General features: G+C 48.2%; 1 protein-coding gene and 2 long non-coding RNA genes across 4 annotated transcripts in view; 2 read left to right on the top strand and 1 right to left on the bottom strand.

Annotated features, from left to right (window-relative positions):
- LOC142599783 (E3 ubiquitin-protein ligase RBBP6-like) overlaps nt 1–21,576 on the bottom strand; it is a 172,835-nt gene that overhangs the window by 123,803 nt on the left and 27,456 nt on the right. The window lies entirely within an intron of this gene.
- LOC142599787 (uncharacterized) overlaps nt 1–21,576 on the top strand; it is a 90,365-nt gene that overhangs the window by 28,364 nt on the left and 40,425 nt on the right. Inside the window, exon 2 of the long non-coding RNA XR_012833251.1 lies at nt 3,398–3,543. This is a non-coding gene — a long non-coding RNA (uncharacterized LOC142599787). The remainder of the gene's footprint in view (nt 1–3,397; nt 3,544–21,576) is intronic.
- On the top strand, nt 17,085–20,930 carry LOC142599798 (uncharacterized). 2 transcript variants are annotated; one of them, XR_012833256.1, is made up of 4 exons: nt 17,085–17,118; nt 18,186–18,230; nt 20,627–20,715; nt 20,833–20,930. It is a non-coding gene; the product is annotated as an uncharacterized LOC142599798 (long non-coding RNA). The 2 variants fall into 2 exon arrangements; XR_012833255.1 differs by lacking the exons at nt 20,627–20,715; nt 20,833–20,930 and adding an exon at nt 18,420–18,509.

Raw genomic sequence — 21,576 nt, forward strand, 5'->3', positions numbered from 1 at the left:
CCACGTCCCTGCCCGCCCCGGACCCCTCCCACCCTGCCACCCCCCGGCTCAGCATTGGGTGCAGGGCCCCCCTGTGCTCCGCACCCTGCCCGGCAAAACCCAGAAGCCGTCGGAGGCCTCCAACGAGGACGGGGCAACCATCAAGAACAGCGACCCTGCTGCCAGCCCCCACCAGCCTGCCCCGGCTCCATCGACCGGCAGCACCACCACGAAGCCCAAAGGTGAGTTTTGGGGGGGCGGCAGAGGCCCAGGTAGGCGGCCAAGCCGAGGAAAGCTTGCATCTCCCCGGGGTTTGGTTGAGTTTGTTTGCTTTTCCAGCAGCAGTGACTACCCCAGCAGCCCCAGGGAAGCCCACCGATCTGCCCGAGCAGGGGCCAGCTGCCTTTGCCGAGGCCTTTCCTGAGCAGGCACACGACACCACCGTCAACCAGACGCTCGCCTGGCTCAACACGGCGGATAGCGAGGACACCGTCCTCGATGTCCCCGACAGCCCCAGCTTGACTGCCTTCCTCCACGAGTTCCCACACCTCCCCCTGCACGTGGCAGAGGGCGGCTGCCCCAAGGAGCAAGCGGTGCCAGCGGGGCTGGGGGACAGCGAGGACACTGTCCCTGATGGCCTTGCTCTCCCCAAGAGCCTCGCCAGCACCACTTTCCTCAAGGAGCTCCACGACTCCTTGGGGGATGTGGCGCACGGCGAGTGTCCCCAGGATCCAGCGGTGGTGGCGCAAGTAGGGGAAAACGAGGGCACCATCTTGACCGCCAAGTTGACCACCGAGGTCCTCGATGAGCTCCCTGACCTCTCCGAGTACGTGGCAGAGGGTGGCTGCCCCAATGAGCGGGCGGTGGTGGCGGGGCCGGGGGATGGCGAGAGCACCTTCCCCTATGGCCCCGATGTCCCCAACTTGACCACATCCCTCAACAAGCTCCCCCACCTCTTGGACTATAGGGCAGAGGGCGGCTGCAAGAAGGAGCAAATGGTGGCCGTCATGCTGGTGGACGGCGAAAACATCCTCCTCGGTGGCCCCGACAGCCCTGCCAGCGCTGCCTCCTTCAACGATGTCCCCAACTTCTTGGAGGACGGGGAGGACGGCAACTGCCCTGAGGACCATCTGGCGGTGGCAATGCTGGGGGATGCTGACCCCTTCTGGGGGGTGGCGGCCTCTCCCCTGCAGGACCCCAAGGGGAAGGAGAGCGGGCTGACGGCAGACCTCCCCGCCTGGCTGCCGCTGAGTCCCTTGGAGACTTCTGCGGAGGGCTCGCCGGAGAGTTCAGAGGAGATGTCAGAGGACAGCCCTCTGCAGAGTCCCTGCAAGGATTCCCTCCAGGGTCCCCAGGAGAGTCCCCTACTGAGCCCCCTGCGCATTGCGCTCCTGAGTCCCCTGCCCAGCCCCCCGGCTCCCCCCCAGCGCCATCCACCCCTCATGGCCCAAGCGGTGGAGGAGGCTCTGCGGAGGCAGCCCCGGGTGTGTTTGACCTGCTTGCCGCTGCTGCCAGGCGTCGTCTCGGGCCGTGTGGTGCCCAGATCGGGAGAGGCAGGTGGCAAGAAGGCCAAGCACCCTGCACCAGCCGTCACCCCCACGACGCAGGAGACCTCCCTGCAGGACAACATGCAACCCAGGATGAGCAAGAAGATGGTGGCGCGCCGGGTGGCCAAACATCCATAAACCCTGCGCGAGGGGAAGCTGGACAGCGACGGGTGGAAGCGGACAGCGCGCAGGAAGCAGCAAGCTGAGAGCATCCAACAGCAGCAATGTGCCTGCCAAGCACCTAGAACCCCCGGGGATGCCAGCGAGCAAGGGTCCTTCGCACAGCCGGAGGGGACAAGTTTTTACGCAGCCGCTCAACCCAAACCTGGCGGTTACTACTCAAAGGAACAACCGCCCCGCAACCAGTATCCCCACCCCGGCCTGGCACCAACACACCCGCTACCCCCACCTCGACCCCAGCCTGCTACTGACAGCCCCGCCACTGCCAGCCCCACCTCCACCTGGAACCGGCGACCCCACCAACAGCAGCAGGCTGAGGCCTGCACCCACCCGCTCCAGCCCCGGCCCTCTCCCACCTCCCTCTTCCTTGCTTCGCTCATTAAAAGACTTGGGTCTTCATTTTGCAGCCCCTCCCTGCCTGTGGTCATTTGCGCAGTGGGGTGGGGGGGGTGGGGGGCGTAACGCAGGGGGTGGCTGAGCTGGGCTGGGGATGGCCACTGAGAGCATGGGAAGACAGGGCATCGCGCCGGGTGGCAGGCACCCGTGGGAGAAACCACGCTCATTAGCATCAACGCCAGGAGGACGGAGGCCACCGTCACTGCCCCGGCTCCACCACCATTGCCGGTGATCTGGATCCTGCGCTGGGAAGGAGCCGCAGCCGCCTCGGAGGCCAGAGCTGAGCACAGAAAACAGCTCGCATCTGGCCGGCGAGCAGGCATCGCTGGCCGGGGCTCACGTGCCGACATCCCGGAGCTGGCGCCGCACCGGCTGCCCAGCTCGCTCTACCCCCTCTATGGCCTTTGTCTGGCGCTGCCCGGGCCTCATCTGGCAACCCCCCCCCGCCCACAGGGGAGCCCCGAGCCTGTGTCACGAAAACTTCGCAACCGGCCCGCGCCGACCGAGGCAGGAGGCTGGGTCGCAAAGTACAGAACTACAGGGGCAAATATTTTTTCCCACGCGTGCCGTCTCCCGGCCCAACTGGAGCACCCTGAATGTGCCGTCACACAGGGTTCTGACAGCCTTCAATCCAACGACTGAAGGTACGCGCCAACAGGAACAGCACCGTTTTTTCCCACACCTCTCTCCGTGCTCGGGAGGAGCTGTTCGCACACCCCTGGCAGCTGGCCTTGCTGCCTGAAAATCCTTGCAGGCATGAGAAGTACCCAGCAGTTCAGCTCACTTCCATCGTTGAAGACAAGGCTTTTGGCTAGAACACAGCCAAATAGTTCTTTGCATTTCTTTAGCTCCTGGGGAGTACCGATCAAGGTTTTCCTGTCAAAAGAAACAAAAGAGAAGCAGTCACAAAAATGCCGAGAACCTGCCAGCCACATGCACGGCGCCCACGCAGTAGCATTATCAAGACCCCGCACAGACACCACGGATTAAGTTAATGCACCGGTGAGGAGAGAGCAGGAACAGTGCTCTGGCACCCACCACTGGAACAAGGAGGGCCCCATGAAGGGGCCTGCACGATTGAGGAGAGCTGCTGTTCTTTTGCTTCCTGTTTTTCCTCCTCCTGTTCTTCCTCATCATCTTTTTTTCTCATCCTCCTCCTCTCCTTCCTTTCCCTCCTCCTCATCCCCCACTAAATCTACTTTAAAGCTCTCCGTAGAAAGTCTGGACAGCCTGTAGCCTAAGTAGCATTTACATACAAGAAGTCATCTGGATTTTTTTTTTCCCCCTCCCCTCAGCCCAGAGGATCCCACGTTGTTGTCCTCAGACTCAAAGGCAGACAGAAATCCAGAGAAGAGCGGTGGCCAAACAGCGAGCGCAGAGGCAGCGCAGCCAAAAGCACCCGAGCCCGAGGGTGGCAGGGAGCGTGCTGATGTGCAGACAGGTAGGATGCTGCAGGGGTTTTAAGTTCATCTAAACCCAAAAACTCATGGATCCAGCTGCACCTACTACCCTCAATTCCTGATGCAGCTGGGAACACCACCTCGAGTTAAGGGTCTCGAATCATTGCCATTAGAACACCCTTGAATTTGCTGCTTTTCACACTAACAAATTAGGCTAAGGAAGGTGACCTTTTTCCAGAGGGTCAGCGACCTTTCCTCAGGTTTCAGCGCACCCTCTGGGAAACAAGCCAGGGCTGCTTTCTTTACTCTTGCCAGAGGCTCGTCAGACGTGGCCTGAGGTTTGTGAACATTCCCACAGCTCAGGCCCCGCTGAGCCTGCTGCACTGCTGCCCAGCCACGCAGAGGCTTTTCTCCGCTGAGATACCGTTTGACCTGGGCTGGTGGGGAAGCTTTGGTCTCGTGCCTTTCCCACTGACGAGCGTAGATCATCTGGTGTACTGAATAGCCCTTATTTTATCATTCTCTGATGTGCTGAGGAAGGTTTCGTAGCTCTGCTGTAGGAGACGGGTACAATTCCCATCAAGCAGGCACGTTTCAGATGTGCTGTTTCCTCAAGGGCTTCTCTGGCAGGGGTAGGAAGAGAACATGCTTGTCCTGACCCAGTCGATTGTGTTTTCCCTTTTCTGCCTTTTCCTCTCAGGAAGATGAGGTGATGAAGAGAGAAGCATGTTTTCAACATAGACGGATAGCAGATGGGCTGTCAGTGTCCTTCCATTGCATTTGCCTTGTCACTACTCAACTACAGACTCAACCAAGAAGCGTTTGTTCTTCTTCACGGTGAGACCTAGTGGTCTGACTTCTTCGGTGTGACATGGTGTTTTAGGAATCCTTCTCAAGGAGGGCACAGGGGTTGCAGAGCACATGGCATCAGAGGGCTGACGGAGACATCCAATGCCCATTTTTTGTGGCGGTATTGTTTTTCCCTTTCTTCCTCCACAGAAGTCGCGTTCCAGCATAGTCTTTGGATCTAGCTTGCCCTACTGAGTCATCAGGTGTAGGCGTGACTTTTAACGCTCAGCTGACCCCAACGCACATCATTCCTCATGCTTTGGCTTTCCAGAGCTGCACTCGGAAGAGCCTGCTGACCGTGGAATAGAGGTGGCCGTGGCATGCCAGACAGATGTGCCTCCTGAAAGACCCCTGCTGTGCTCTCCACCGTGGCAGAGCCAGGAGCAGCCATGGCCAGCAAGCAGGAGGAGAGGTATGAGGCAAAGCCTGGCTCACAAACCCTGTTGCAAGGCCTCTCCAAAATCAGTTTTTGGACTTAACGGTTCCCTCTCTCTCTCACGCTCGCCAGAGCATACCTCCCAAACGTACAGCATCTGTTCAGGACGGAATGTGCCAGGACGGAAAGCTCAATTTTCCCTTGAAACGCCCCACCAACGCTGGGGATCTGCGCTATCCTAACCACCTGACGGTCCCAACACTCTCTCTGACTCTAGCCAGGCTCCAGCTCCAAAACGGAAAATATACAGCGTCTGCTCCCACGCAGAATGTGCTGGTGTAACCATGGGATAGGGGCCGTGAGAGAGAATCAGTTGGATTTTGAACCTCGACGGATACGTGAGATCGCAGGACCTCCAGCTGGCACCGGGGAATTCTCGGGGAGAACCTTCGATCCCCGGACCGAAGAGCTCTGAGCAAGACCCCTGGGGGAGGTAAAGGCATTCTTAGTTGATTTGAACATTTGCTCTTTTGACTATTTGCTCTTACCACCGTGGCAGGACAAGCCCGCACCAAGAGCACGGGTACCCCTGGGAAGCTGTGGGTTGGAGTCCCACTGAAGCCGTGGGTTGGAGTCCCACCAGAGCCTGCTCGTAAGGCGCGGGGAAAGCTGCACAGAGTTGGGCTAGGGAGATGTCTCAGGTAAAAGTCTCTGCTAGGCGAAAGCCTGTGGAGCAGGGCCCACCGGGGAGGGGAAGCCTCCAAGGCTGGGATTTCTGGTGGCAGGAGAAATCCCTGGGATTTCCGGTGGCAGGGGAAATCCCTGCGGGAGCTCTAACACGGGTTGGGGTCCCTCTGACTAAGTGCTTGTGATAGTGCGCAATCACAACCACTAAGTCCCTGGGAGACGGGTACTTTTCCGAGTAAGAAACCAATCCCCTGAAAAACACCACTGGGATGTATTTTGGAACACTGGACAGACCTGTGAAGAATTGATCCTTTGACTCGGAAACAATTGGTTGAATATTGTAATCACTGGTGGCCACTGCATACTTCAGAGAGTGGGGAAAAGTGGCCGGAAAATGGGACACTGCAGTATAACCCAATGTTGCAATTGATGCTATTTTGTAAGAGGGAAGGTAAATGGAATGAACTGGCATGTGTAGATTTGTTTTTCACACTGCGAAATCATCCGGAATGGCAACGGCAATGTGAATTGGTTTCACCTAGTTCTGCAGTAATGGCATTAAAGGGGCAGGAACCTGATAAGAATTTGAAAAGGGTTGCTCGGCTTGTGATATCGGTAAATGGTGTTTTAAATGTGAATTTGAAGAAGATGATGTTGAATGATTGGTTGCACCTCATAGAAGGCTAGGAAATGATCCAGGGGATCAAAATCTGGAGGCTAATAATGCTTCTGCCCCTCCTGTGGAAGGGGAGGCAGAAGGATTCAGCCCGGTTGCCGGGAGGACAAGGGGAAGAGGGGGAGGAGACGGATTAACTCCCCTCCAGGCCCCTCTTCGACAGGCAGTTGGTAACGAGGGTCCGGTAATGGTCAAAGTTCCCTTCTCAATAACTGATTTAAGAGCATGGAAAGAAACTGCAGGCACTTAGCGGGATGATCCCGAGAGGGTTGCCAAAGTAGTGGAAACAATAACCAGAACCCAAAACCCTGACTGGGAGGATTTGCAAGTCATTTTGGATACTTTGTTGGAAGACACTGAAAAGAAAATGGTATTAAGTACGGCCAGAAAGCAAGTAGAAGGAGCCCATGCTAATGGGATTACACAAGGGACAGTGGACCAGATCTTCCATCCACAAATCCTGAGTGGGACCCTAATCAACCAGGACCCAGAGGGATGCTGACTAGATCTCAGAGGCGGATTTTGTTTGGTGTTAGACATGCAATGCCAAAAGCAATTAATTGGTCTAAACTTTATGAAGTGAGACTAGAATTAAATGAGTCCCCTTCAGCCTTTATGGAAAGACTAAAGGTGACTGCTAGAAAATATGCTAATTTGGACCCAGAAAAACCGGAGGAAGCTATACAATTGGCCTCTATATTTATGGGACAATTGGCCCTAGAAAAAGGTCCAGAAACTGGAAGGAGCTGAGTCCAGAGACTTGGGTAAAATGCTTGAAGTAGCCTGGACTAACAACAGAGAAAAAAAAGAAAAAGAAGTCAGACAAATGCAAAGGGATGGAACAATTCTGGCAATCTTGACTGAGAATAATAAACATGGAAAGTGAAACGTAGCCATAAATCAGCAGAGGTCGTTGGTGCGACAGGGCGAAAAGAGAACAGGCCTTTCTTGAAACCGTTAAAATGTAAGCTGGGAAAACACTGGGTAACACATCGATTTTTTGTACATGCCCGAATGTCCGTTGCCTTTATTGGGACGAGATTTATTAAGCAAATTAGATGCACAAATAACTTTTAAAGATGGAGAAATCAGACTGCTAATACCAGAATCAAAAGCCATAGAGGTGAGAGTGTTTACGTGACAGGATTCCTCCAAGGAGGAACAGATTCCAGAAGAAGTGGACAATGCAGTAACCCCTTTGGTACGGGCAAATGAAGTTCCGGCACGATCCAAACAGGCAGAACCAGTAAAGGTGACTTTAAAACCTGGGGCCAAGCCGGTAAGACAAAAAGAGTATCCTATTAAGTGGGAGGCTCGGAAGGGATTAGAGGGATTCATTACAGAATTTTTAGAATATGGGCTGTTAGTAGAATGTGAATCAGAATACAATAGCCCTAGATTGCCAGTAAGGAAATCGGGAGGCAGGGAATATCGATTAGTTCAGGATTTAAGGGCCATAAACCCGACAGTTCAAGATATACGCCCAGTAGTGGCCAATCCGTACACTTTACTGACCTCTTTGAAAGAGGAACATAAATGGTTTACTGTGCTGGATTTAAAGGACGCCGCCTTTTGCATACCTCTGGATACAAAAAGTCAAAGCATCTTTGCTTTTGAGTGGGAAAGTCCTGCTACAGGACAAAAAACACAACGAACATGGACTGTACTTCCTCAAGGATTTAAAAATAGCCCCACACTAGTTGGAAATCAATTGGCAAAAGAGTTAGAAATGTGGAAGAAATGGAATCAAGGAGAAGGTATACTATTGCAGTAGGTGGATGACATCCTGATAGCAGCAGAAAGCAAAGAAACGTGTTTTGAAATGACCATCAGCTTATTGAATTTCCTGGGCCAAGGAGGATACAGAGTTTCCAGAAAAAAGGCCCAGATAGGGAAAGCAGCAGTGATTTATTTGGGATTTGAGATATCTCAAGGACAGAGACAATTGGGAAACGAACGAAAAGAAGCCGTTTGTCAATCCCTGAACCTAACAGCCCAAAGGAACTGAGAGCCTTTCTGGGAATGATTGGGTGGTGTCAACTCTGGATTCTAAATTAGGGATTGTATGTGAAACCCCTATATGAAGCCCTGAAGGAATCCAAAGACTGATACTTGACTTGGACACCTGAATGCCACAAATCATTTCAAGAACTCAAAAAGGCATTAATGATGGCCCCTGCATTGGGTTCTCCTGATCTAAGCAGACCTTTTGAGCTGTTTGTGCATGAAAGGCAACACCTGGCCCTTGGAGTGCTGGCGCAACGGCTGGGATCCTGGAAGCGGCCGGTGGGGTACTTCTCCAAACAACTTGACACCGTGAGTAAGGGATGGCCGGGATGTTTGTGTGCCGTGGCAGCAACGGTGCTGCTGATTCAGGAAGCTGGAAAATTGACTATGGGCCAAAAGATAGTGGTATACATACCACCTGTGGTAATAAGTGTCTTAGAACAAAAGGGGGGGTCACTGGCTATCCCCTAGCAGAATGTTGAAATACCAGGTTGTCCTATCGGAACAAGATGATGTGGGATTAAAAACCACAGCAATTGTAAATCCGGCAATGTCAACAGAAAAATCCTACCGAGAAATTGGAACATGATTGCCTGCTAACCATTGAACAAGTTTATTCCAGCAGACCGGACCTGAAGGATGAGCCTTTGAAGGATCCTGATCTGGAACTGTTTATGGATGGAAGCAGTTTCTTGCAAGAAGGAAGGCGAATGGCCGGGTATGCTGCTGTTACCACCAACAAGGTATTGGAGTCAGGGACTCCACCAGCAAATACATCAGCGCAGAAAGCAGAATTGGTGGCGCTAAAGCAGGCTTTACGGATGGCAGAAGGGAAAAGGGTAAACATATGGACGGATTCCAAATATGCATTTGGTGTGGTCCATGCTCATGGACACATCTGGAAAGAAAGAGGACTGTTATCAGCCCAAGGATCACCAATAAGACATAAGGAGGAAGTTCTTCAACTCCTACAAGATGTGCAGGAACCGAAGGAGGTGGCCGTAACGCATTGCAAGGCTCATCAATTTGGTCAGACGGCTGTAAAGGTAGGTAATCGATTGGCAGATAAAGCTGCAAAGATGCCTGCAGAACAAGGTATCCTTGCACTACTACCAGTAAAACAGATGAAAATTCCAAATTTAAAAGCAAGATAAAGTAAACTAGATGAGCAATTGGCAGAGCACTTAAAAGCATCTCAGAATATGGAAGGATGGTGGGTAACACCAGAAAATCAAGTAATAGTAACTCCACAAGTTACATTAGAACTTGCAAAAGAGAAACATGAGCAGACAAGCTGGGGTGTAGATGCTATGGTTACAAGGTTACGAACATCTGTAATGTGTCTAGGATAGGAAAATATGAGTGGAAGTATTGAAAAGTGATTATTTCAAAACTTCCAAAGGGGGGAAATGTAACCGTGGGATAGGGGCCATGAGACAGAAACTATAGAATCAGTTGGAGATAATTAGTTTGTAACCAAGGTAATAGGTAATGGAGCTAAGTGACCATGGCAAGGTACAACGCTGCTATGTTCCATGTACAGTCCCTACCAAACCAAACAACAGGTTCGGAGATACTAATCTTATGAAGTAAGTTGTTATGGACAGGTGCACCCACAGCAAGGATACTGCGCAGGCCCGCAACAAGAGGGTTATCCAGCGGACACGGGTGCGCGACCACTGACGACCACCAGAGACCCCTTGAGGACCACCGACTCAAATCACTGAGCATGCGTGATGGGGAGGAGACTATGTAAATCAATTCTAAGAAATGATTATCATAGGACTGCCTTTTCTTGGAAAAATAATGAAGAGGTCTATTTTGATTCTATATAACCTGTGTGTTGGCAATCACCTGTCGTGCACGTTGGGTGGAGCTATCCCCCGTGCATCCAGCGCTGCAGTAAAGAATGTCTGCCTTTTAACACTACATTGGTGTTATGAGGTTTATTCCCGGGTTTCGGTGACAACGTCACAGGCCATCAGCCCCGTGCCTGTCACTGCCCCGTGCCACTGGTGTCCCTCAACCTATCATCACCTGGTGTCCTGTCACCCCCCAGGCTGCCACCACCCAGTGCCCCCTCCTGTCAGCAGCCAGCCAGGGCAAGACAGCCTGCGGGAGATGCAGTGGGCTCTGCCATGTGGCGCTTGGCTGCCCACACCGCGGGGCCAGTGAAGGAAAGGGACATCTCAGGGGGTTTGAGTGTATCTTGTTGCATTTATGGGACGTTCAGTCAAAGAAGCCAATGACCAATGCACTTCCCAACTGTGGCACATCCACAGTTGCTTGAACTCTAGAGAGGGGGACTAAAAGCTAAGGAACGAACCAATGGCATTAGGAGGTGCCCCAGGACATCCTTCTGGCTTTCTCAATCACCACAGCTGCTGGTGACACAGCCCTAGTGCATGAAATCCTGCCTTGAATTACAAGGGCTAGTTCTGCCGAGTAATAATAACCAATGGCTTGCAGACGTTTCTGGGCCAACCAGCTATTCCTTTTTGTTCTGGTAAATATAATATAAAAGGCTTCTTGTAGTCTGGCAGGGCTAACGAGGGAGCTTCCACGAGTGCTTGGTTTAGATCTTTAAATGCCTTGGGGGCTTCCGGAGACAGGAAACCCTTCTGATTTCTGTGCTGTCCTCTATATCCAAATGATAGTTATTTTTGCTATTTGTGTCTGTCTGTTTTTCCTGTTAAGAGTGATTTGGAAGCCTAGGGTTTAATATGGTAGCCTTGCTTATAAGCGTGTGGTGGAATATGGACTACTCATATTCATTCCATAATTCGGCCATAGCCGCAGTCAAAACTACAGCCGCAGAGGCAAATTAGCCTGACGGTTGGACAGGCACTAAAAGCCCATCCTCTACCAGAAACCACCTCTCCTGGGTGTCTGTCCCACAGAGTTCTCCGTAGTACATGGACTGGAATCGACATGACGAGCCTTCACTGAAGAAAGGAAGGATACCGCCCTTCCGCCAAGAAGGGTTTGTCGCTACTCTGAAAAGAGACCCCTGAGTACGCTGGGAGAGCAAACCTATGGTCAGGTTTGCTCCCTCTGTCGGGGCTGGGAACTGGAAACGCCAACAGAGCCTTAAAATTAACAGAATAGATGGAAATGGACAATTGAGATCTCAGGACCACACAGATGAACAGGGGAGTCTTATGCCTGGAATGTTGCATAGATCTGTTCCTAGACCTAAAGGCATTTGGTATTCCTCCACAAATTCTTCCAAAACCTTACTACAGGCCACATCCACTGCGCAGGGGAGGGACATTCTCCAGAATCCATCACATCAAACCTATTCTAATAAGCCATCATGCTGCAGATTTCTTCCTGGATGGAGTTCAACAAGCTTGCTGACGATACTAAAGTGGGAGGAGTGGCTGATACACCAGAAGGCTGTGCTGCCATTCTGTGAGATCCAGACAGGCTAGAGAGTTGGGCGGAGAGGACTCCAATGAAATGCAATAAGGGCAAGGGTAGGGTCCTGCACCTAGTGAGGAATAACCCCAAGCACCAGTACAGGTTAGGTTACCGGTTAACCAGTACAGTTACTAGTTCAACTGTCTCAAGAGAATTAGAAAAATCCATTAACGAAAGCACAGATAGTAGAACAGGAAGAAATCAAATTATTATAACAAGTGGTAATATAGAATCGATTAGCCCTAGACGACCTTGTAGAAGTACAGGACAGACTATGTGCGTTATTGAATCACGGCTGCGGGGGGTTTTATGTAAATCAAGACCAGAAAAATGAAACAGAGAGAAACAAGATAAAGACTCATTTCGAAATATTACATGAAGAAAGGCAGGGATGTCCCATCAGTCTATTTGGATGGCTAACCTCTTGGCCCACAGACTTACGTAGAGGACTGTGAACTGAAAGGATTTGGGTTATTGTATTCACTCTCTTGTTTTCATTTGTAAATATATGGCTGTGTTTACATTGTCTATTACCTTATGCACTCGACTTCAGACTAAAAGAAGAGTAGTATCGTGTGCCCTTGACAGTTAAAAGGAAAGGAGGCACTGGTAGGAAACACGCATTCCCTAACTCTTGTACCAATTCGTCTTTATAGTATAAAACTGAAAGAACTTGTGTAAGATCTATCTAGTTGACAATGCAGACTGCACAGACACGGTTCAGTCAGCATGAATGAAGGGCCCCAGGCCCTTGCAAGGAGAAGGACAGCCCCCCACCCTGAAGAAGAAAGGGTACCCCAGGACTACCAGATCACGCCAGCATCCCAGCCCCTTCGACACCTTGGTGAACCCTCCCCTTCTCTGGCGTCAGGGATAGGGAACTGCAGCAAGACTGACTCCAGGGACGTCTGCATCGAGAAAGAAGCGGGTGGGTGATGACACCACAGAATTCGAGTTGCTTTGCAAAACAGCAGCCTCTGTCTCTGTGTGCATGTGTCTCTGTCTGTGCGTGTCTGTGCGTGTGCGTGTTAAGCAGCGATTGGTCAAGTCGCGTTGGGCCTCAGTGCCTGAAAGGTGTAAGAACCATGTCTGAAATGGCATTTGGGATGCCCCAGTTTGAATGGGACACCTCATGCGCACAAACGCAAGAATTCCTCTTGGAATGCTATACTTTGTATTCCAGCTTCTCTCCTTGGTCGGCACAGCCCAGTTGCCAACTTTTGGTGATGGCTCCCCACCATGGCCGCATGGTACCGCTACCGGCACCGGTTCCACCACAGTTGGAAGCAGCATTTGTGCTCCCTGGGGCGGAGAGGGGGAGGACAAAAACAACCCAAAAGCGCCCCAACCCCCGCCATCCCCACCTCCGGGCTGGGATGGGACAGCACACACGCATCAGCATCCACGGGCCAATGGTCCCGGCACCATCCCTTCCCCTTGGTCAGGAAGTTCACCTCCCCCCACCAAAAACTGTGCTTGGGATGGGAAATCCTGGCGATGGGAGACCGTTCACATAGGAAACCATCACGGGGCTGAGAAATCATCGTGGCGATGGGAAACCGTGGTGGGGATGGGAAACCATCATTCAGGACAGGAAATCATCAGCAGGATGGGAAATCATTGAGATGGGAAGTTGTTGTGGTATGAAAAATCAAACCATGGCAAGGCTGGCTGAAGCAGGTGCTGGCGGAATGATCGCCGTGGGGACGGAACCCCTAGAACACCGTTTGCCCCAAACAAAGCCCACACTGGCCAACTGCCATGGCAGGTACAGCAGCAGGCTCCCGCTCCTCCTGGTGCTCCTGCCCCACTCCAGGTAACCCCCCACCTGCCTCTGCCCCGGCTCTCACCCCATCACCCCTCTTCTCTTCCCCCAACAGAGAGGTTCCCTCTCCGGCTGCCCATGGCATTGGAGGTGCCCGGTGTGACCTTCACCGCCCCGGCCATGCCGCCACCGGTCACTGCCGGCGTGCTGCCCTCTGTCCCGGGGCTGCCGGTGTCCTGCCAGCCTGCCCAGCTCCACCCTGACACCCACCAGCTGGCACAGGCCACTGTCTGGCAGGGGGTGCCAGGGCCCCTGGGGGCACCAGGGCAGCTGGCGCAGCTCCCCCCCAGGGCGCGGCTCCCTTCTGGGGTGCAGCTGCCTTCTGGGGTGCAGCTCCCCCCTGGGGTGCAGCTCCCCTCTGAGGTGCAGCTCCCCCCCGGGGCTGCTCCCTCTCCCCCTGCCTACGGCTGGGGACAGCAGCTGGTGACGGGGATGCTGCTGCCCCAAAATTTCTGTGATCCAAATTCTAGCACTGCCAGTTTTGTTGCCATTTCAATGTAAAGCACTGAGCAGCTGAGAAGTGTGGCTGCTGATGGATTAAGCTCCAAGAAATCAGCAGAGATGGCAGGGTCTCTTCAATGTTCTGTCAGTCTTGAGCACGAGCAGCAGAGGTGACTCGTTTTTAGTGAGCCGCTATGAAAGCAATGGTGCAGAGTTTTCACGCTGTAGCCCGGTGCCTGGTTTGTTGCAGGGCAAGCTAGTCAGACTTGAGAATCTGGCTGATGCAGGTGAGACTTGCTGGGGTTTGTTCTTCTCCAGGGATCCATTAGTTTTGTAGCCTAACAGAAGTAAAAGCAACTTAAGCTCGATCGGGAGAGAACCTCGTGCAGACTCTCCTTTAGAGCCCTTTCAGGCTATTTTGCTCTTGGCATTCAAACAGCATTAAAAAAGTGGAAAAGAGTTTGCTGCTTCTGTTTGATTATCAAACATTCTTCAAAGGTACTGCTAGTGTGTTGAGACGGTAAAAGCGCGATGTTACATATAAAATTGTGCTCTTACATCTGTCAAGGGCTTCTGAAGTGCTGTGTAATTACATATTAGCATCCCTTCTTACAAACTGACTGCTGTGTTTTTTCTGTGTTTCTGTTGTTTTCAGAATACACAGATGAGAATGCCCTGATTCCGAAGAGCTCATCGGTGATTGTGAGAAGAATCCCTGCTGGAGGAGCTAAAGCTACCAGCAAAAGACATGTTCTGTAAGTATCCATAAAGCATTGGCTTCTTTGTTAGGGGTTTCAGCGAGTTAACTTTTTAAAGGATACTAGTTTACAGAGGCATTCCGATTGTATCTTTCTTGTTAAAGCTGCTGCTAATTTTTGTTGTCATGGGTAGATTTTCATCTATCTGTCCCAAAGTAGACTTAGATTTTTAGGCCTTCTGGGACGTGGGGTTCCAATTCCAACCATGGTAACTTTTAGGATGATCCTCTTGGGTTTGTTCAGAGAGCCAAGGTGTAGATCCTGTTTCCTCTACGTGGAGAGATTCCTTATTACATGGGTTTGCTTTCATTGCTTTTATAGTAAAGACAGATACACGTTGTAGTGTAAAATTATAATTTGTTCCCATCTCAGAAGAGTCTGATTCTCGGTGTTTGACTATTTCTTGTGTTTGGAGGGGGGGATAGGGCAGGTGTTCTTATGCCCCAAATCCGGGGGTTTTGCATACTAGCCGTACAGGAAGGACCAAGGGTGGCCAGCTGGTGAACCACGCAAACAAGTTTCCTTTTAGTTTCCTAAAGGCCGTGTCCACTTCAGGCAAGAGGAGAACAACAACATCCTAAAGTGTATTGCTTTTTGTGCGAGCGTGATGAGGGAATAGTTCATATAATACTACTTCATCCTTTCCAAACTTGAAACTCAGTAAGCAGTTTAGCATGTTACCAAATGTTAGTAGTTATCTTTCTACGTCTGTTTTTACCCTGAGCTGATATCTGTGCTCCATGTTTAATTCTGTATTCCCAAGATTTCCGGAGGACAGAGAAACAGGGGTATTGATTAAAATTCCAGCTATTCAAATACTCTCCTGACTACAGGAATATTACTGCCACTTATGTATTCATAGAGCCCAGTTCTATATCAGCTACATTAGCATTGTTTGAGTGGTCGTGTTTTCCAGCCTTCTGAAAGTTACACCTCTCCCCACAATTAGTCGATTTTATTAGCTTGTGGGTTTGCCACGTATTTGTAACGTTGGTTGTCAAAAAATAAAGTAGACTGATGAGTTACAGTGTGTCTGGGACAAACAGTGCAGCAGCGTCCTAGTACCCATGAAGCATTTGCAAGCAAAATCAAAATCCCCTGAATTTATGTGGCTCTGCGTGTAAACTGCAGTAGTTGTTGAAGTGCTTTCAGGCACTGCCTAGTAATTCTGGACACCACAGCATTGTGCTTATAAACATGGCTGTGTTTGGGGGTTAATTTAAATATGTATGCTTAAACATACCTTGTCAATGCATCCTCCATTTCTGGTGGGTGGCATCCTCTCCTGGTATTGCAGTGCTGCCCTGAAATGACAGGATCGATGCTGCTAGCATCAAAGATCAAATGGATACCTGTGTGTGAGGATAACGAAAGGATGGCACTGCTGTTCATTGAAAATTAGCCAGGCGGATTAGGTCTCTGTTCCTTCAGCTGGAAAAATTGCAGAAACAACTGGTAGAGCAGTTAATGTTTGGGAATGATGAATGCATGCTGTAATGGTGGCGAGGCCTTCAAAAACGTGTTAATCGCCTTGTAGTATGTTCTTCGGGTAAACGGATGAAGAAACCACTATGTGGTAATCTAAAGGGGTTCCTTCTACATCCTCATCTTCAGGAGGTCCGTGGCTGTAATTGCGAGCCTCGGTGGTGGTCTAGCAGTGGCAGGAAGCATGAGCCTTTCTCTTTGTAGATCAGTTCCACAGCAGCCTTTGAATTGCCTCCGCTCATGGGACACTTTGGATGATGCATGAATTGTTTGTAACGATATCAATGGTTGCATGTCTGATCCATGATGAGCAGCATGCAGATACAGATCAATGAGTATGTGGAATCTCAGCAAGTTTTCAAATGTAATCAGTATTTCCTAGAACATTGTAGCATTTTCAAGATTACCTTAAAAGCAAATTCTGGCAATTAAGACTTCCCCCCCCCCCACTTAGCACTTTAATGGCTAAGTATGGTAGACGTCTGAACACCGTGCTTGGGCTTCCACAAAGCAGCATTCTTCTAAAGGCTGTGTTGCTGACAGTGTTGTTATTTCTTTGTCAGATGACTGATTTTTTTCACTTAAGTAAACTTGCACTTCAAAGTGTCTGGACTATCCCCGTTCTTTCTTAGGAACTAGAGTACTCGATCTGGTAGCTATTTGTGATACTAGGGAAATACAGATGGGCTAAAGTTACCTTTGTAGTTTGATGGTTGATTATTTAAGACCACAAAACTGTAGTACTGACTTCATATTTTTGATACGTAGCAGAGACCAAATATCTGAGGACTTCCACTTTCACTGTTGTGGTCTATATCCGTAAGTCTTAGAGTAACTGGTGACAAAGTAGACATGGGATTTTGAAGGGGTTTTTTTAGTTGCACTGAAGGTACCAAGAGGGAACAGTTTATGTACATGAATAAATTTCCACATTCAGTAGACTCTCAGAACATAATGTGTTGATGTTCAGGTTTTATAATCTGTTTTCACTGCTTTATGTTGGCTGCGAGTGCTTTACTTGAAGTTCTGATCACCTTTATTTCTTCTTCTAGAAGCCGAACTGAGCCAGGGAGTGGAACATCAAAAGCAGTATGTAAAACCACAATTTCACACTTTTTTCTACACACTGCACTTAATTCTAAACAATGTAGCCTTGTATTAGTTTTCCAAACATTAACTTAATCTATTTTCCAGTCAAACATAGTATATGTTGTAAATAGAGTGTATTTGGTTCAGCACAGTAAAAACTGAGTAACGCCACCTTTTGCATGGTTCCCATGTGAATATTGGCATTGGTGCCTAGTGATGCATATTGAGTATGTTAGATTATTTCCTGAATGACTTTGTGTGGCACAGATATTGTAGGATCATTCTGAGATCCTGTAGGTTCAAGGTTTGCACAACTGAACGTGGTGCCCTGTTCCATATCGGTCTGCCTACACCTAGTCATATGCATGTTTGTATAGCTTGTTGTGTGCTTTTTGTTTCTTGCCACAAACATTGTTTGGAGTGTACCTTTTGCCATTTTCACATTGTATCACTTAGCTTTTGTTTTTAAATGTTTTTTTCCTAAGTGGCAAAAAATGGGGGGGGGGGGGTGTCAAGCAAATACCACACCCAACATAGCCCATACATTTTGAGGGCAGTTCTGTGCAGCCAAATGATTCTTTTCCATGTCCTTAACTACTTGGGCATTTGTTCCTAAAACTGTATAATTGAAGTGAAATTGTTTGGGCCCCTCTGGGTCTATAAATGTGTTTGATAGATTGCCATGAATATAAATATTGTTGCTACACAAAGTGGTATTCTCAAGTTCTGCATTTGATCTCTCCACTTTATCTGATGAAGCAGTTAATAGTTTGTCTGCGAATGAAAATATCTGAAAGCCAGAGTACAAATTGTGGCACAAGGTTAGAGCCTTGTCGATCTCCAGCGGGTCGGGGTATTACAGTGTCTTTTCGTTAACCACGGAGGCACTCTGAAGCTGTCATAGGTTTGGACTCTGTTTTGAGCAAAACCAAATCACAGTAGCTTGGAAATATCTCTTTCAGTGACACTCAGAGGATATAGTGCAAACTTTCAGACTACAGGAGAGGTTAACTATTGCTGTGTTTTGAGTGTAGAACTTGAATATGTCCTTAATTTTTTGTGAACAGGTTGATGAGTCTTCTGCATCTACTTCTCTGGCCCAGCTTATTAAGGTACATATAAATTCTTGTCAAATAATACAAAAATGTATTTGCTTCATATTTTTAAATCTTAGACTGTGATCTATAGCTGGATAGCTGTTGGCATGTGAACAAAATGTTAATATAATTTTTAGTAATTTTGAAGTATTTATTTTGACTTTAAAATGTCTGTATACTTTGATCCTATTCTGTAACAAGTAGTTCCCCGTGTGGGAAGATAGAAGGGGAGCACCTTATCAGCCCCAACATGATGTTGCAAATTACTCACCTTCAAGACACAAAGAAGAGGCACGTCAGGAGCTGTTTACCATTTTCCCTAGGTTTGGTTAATTTTGCATTGGAAACTAACACAATTTTCACAGAAGAATTTAATTGCCTGTAAGTTAGGGATGTTTCAGGGGGATTTGCAACGGCCAGAAGAGAAGCGTTTCTGTCACATGGACAAGTGCATGGCTATTTCTGAATTGCTAGTCATTGTAGTTATAGGTCCATTCTTTGAATGCTTCACAATTTCATAAACTGTAGTGTATGTACAGGGAATAACACAATCTGATTTGGTTGAACGCAGGCTGTGTAAGTTGTGTAAACGTACCTAATTGCTTGTAGGAATATACCAATGTGCACGTGTGGCATATTAGCAGTCGTGACCTTCTGAAAGTGTGGTAATGCCCTGTTTTCCTGTGGAACTGCCTGCCGCCTTTCCTCAACAACGTGTAACTTTCTCTGAGAAAGCACTAGCCATTGCACTTTGTGTGAAGGCGTAGCGCTAGCCAATTAAATTTCTAGTCTTTAAAGTTACACAAATTAGAGAAGGCAGGGCCTCACACAGAGGAGCTAGTTCGTTCTTCTCAAAATAAAGGCTGGAGTTCATTTCCAAGGAAGAGAAATCTCTTCCCACTGGTAACTTCTCACCCCTCTCACTGCAGAAATTAAATTGTGTACCTTTGGGGGGAAAAAAAAAAAAAATTAGATTGGAAGGTAGCCACCAAAAGAAATTGGTCTCCATTAGTGCTGTCCCTACACGTGTGCTTGGTTCTGTAAACTCATGTGAAGTTTTACTCTAAAATGGGAAAAACTGTCCAAGTGGTCTACACATCTAAGCTTTTGAGAAAATTTAAGCATTTCAGAAAAATACAGGAACATGACAGAAAGCAGCTCAAAACTGCTACTCTAACCTCTTTAGTGCAGACTGGCTAGCATGGAGGCGATGTGTTGTAAAAAGTTTTCTGGTTTATCATTCCTATGTATTAAATGCCATATTTGAATTTTGTTCTATTCCTAGTAATGTTTTGTGGTTTGAGGATGTGTTTTGTAAAATGTTGGGATTCAAACAAATTAGTCAATTATCTGTAAAGTCTTCTGTAAATGTTAACGGAAGTGATTTCATAGATGTCAGACTGGATTATGTTACTGTTGAGAAAAAACTGTGCGTATGGAAGAACCATTTAATAAACTGTAGAAACTAGTTGGATGCTTTTGTGAATGAATGCATATAAAACCAAACACAAGTGGCTGATCTGAATGAGAGGTGCTTGAAGGTCCACATCATTTACAGTCACTCCCTTAGACCCTGCTTGTATCTGGAATCGTGCGTAATAAAAACTTTTGAGCAAATACTATTAAAAAAAAATAAATCAGCTGACTTCAATAATTTGAAGATATAATTCTGCAGAAGGCTTATATTACAAATTGTATGTTAAAAAGAACAGTCAGCTGGAAAAAAACCTGCATTTTTTTTTTCTTACTGTAGTTAAATCACTTCATATGAAGAAGTGAGTGGGGGGGAACATGCAGTTTGGACTCCCTGCAGCACATGATGGTCAAATTTCTACTGAAAAGAATCTTTTATCTTGCTGAGGGATTGAGAGAAGTTGGATTCCTTTTAATGCTTCTGTCTTTGAAGCTCAATTTCAGCAAGCAAAACCAACTGCCCTGACTCTTAAGTTGTATGTCCTTTTAGTGCTGTAAAATGTAAATAATGATACTTGCATACATCTTTCTCAATTAAATGTACAGTGGGTATCTTCTTATTCAAATAGTCTGGAGCTTAAAAATCAGCTTAAAAATACTAGATGGTATAATGTTTTCTCCAGATAGCTTCAGTCCACGTGGGACAAAATTGGATTGGTTACACAAGCCTTTATGTAAGGTACAGCCGAGTCTAAAGGTTTGAGTGCTCAGGAACGCTATTTTCAAGTAGGTTGACAGGCACGTAAACACCCTGTCATGGCGTAAGGACTCCCCAGAACATCTCCAGGATAACTGTATTTTATACAAGCAGCTGTTCTCCTGCAACCTCCGCTAGCGTTGTGCTGCTCTGTACAGCATGGGATGAGTGGTGGTGTCTTTGGCTGTGTGTGCTTCAATGTGTTCCTAACGTGTGTGTCAAATCATTACCTGTTACGCAGACTGCGGATCTGGCTGAAGCCAACGCTTCCGAAGAAGATAAAATAAAAGCTATGATGGTACAGTCTTGCCAGGAATATGATCCAATCAAGTAAGTTCTGATAATGTCAAATCTGTTCCTTGAAGATTACTGAAAAAATGCAGAGATGTTGGTTTCAACAAGAGAGACACATACATACCTTTTTTTTTCCCTCCCCAAACCTTTCAGTTACGTGAAGAAACCCTTGGGTCCACCTCCACCATCATATATTTGCTTTCGTTGTGGGAAACCTGGCCACTACATAAAGGACTGCCCAACGAATGGGGTAAGATTGTGGGGGACTTCTGGCCTGACGGAGTTTTGAGGTTTTTTACCTTGGCAGTTACGTAACAAATGCACGAATACTCATAGTTTCTCTTTTTTGTTTCTCTTGGGGTGAAATACAGAGGTTATATGGCAATGTTGCAAAGCCCTTCAAAATGCAAGGGAAACCTGGAATTATCAATGTAAAATGTCCTTTGTTTTAGGTCACAGAGATTAAACAGATTCATAGATCTTTCTCTGGGAAGAAAGATACGCATATTTTTAGATATTTCACTATTACTGGAAATTTTTCTGGTTTTAACTCTTTTTAATGACAGTTCACAGTTTTTAGTATTTTGTATAAAACCAAGATGTTTCTGTTGACCCTATCTGTCGAATATTTCTGTGTTTTAATTGCACAAGTCTCTGGTTTAGTATTGCTGCCATTTAAGGTTAGTCACTGAATGTATATGCAGGAGGTAAGAACTCAACCTTGGTATCTCGATGGTGACTGTAAGTTTCCCCGGTGACTGATCGAGAGCCCTGAATTAAGCTCTCACCTGAACTGCGCTTTGGAGGAGGAGCGGGTTTGTGCCTCTTCCCTGAGTGGGTGGTGAGCTCAGAGATATTTCACCATTCAGGAACCTGAAGGCAAGCCAAAGAATGTTG

The sequence above is a fragment of the Balearica regulorum genome, unplaced genomic scaffold, assembly GCF_011004875.1.
Source record: "Balearica regulorum gibbericeps isolate bBalReg1 unplaced genomic scaffold, bBalReg1.pri scaffold_34_arrow_ctg1, whole genome shotgun sequence".
In the NCBI taxonomy this organism is placed as follows: Eukaryota; Metazoa; Chordata; class Aves; order Gruiformes; family Gruidae; genus Balearica; species Balearica regulorum.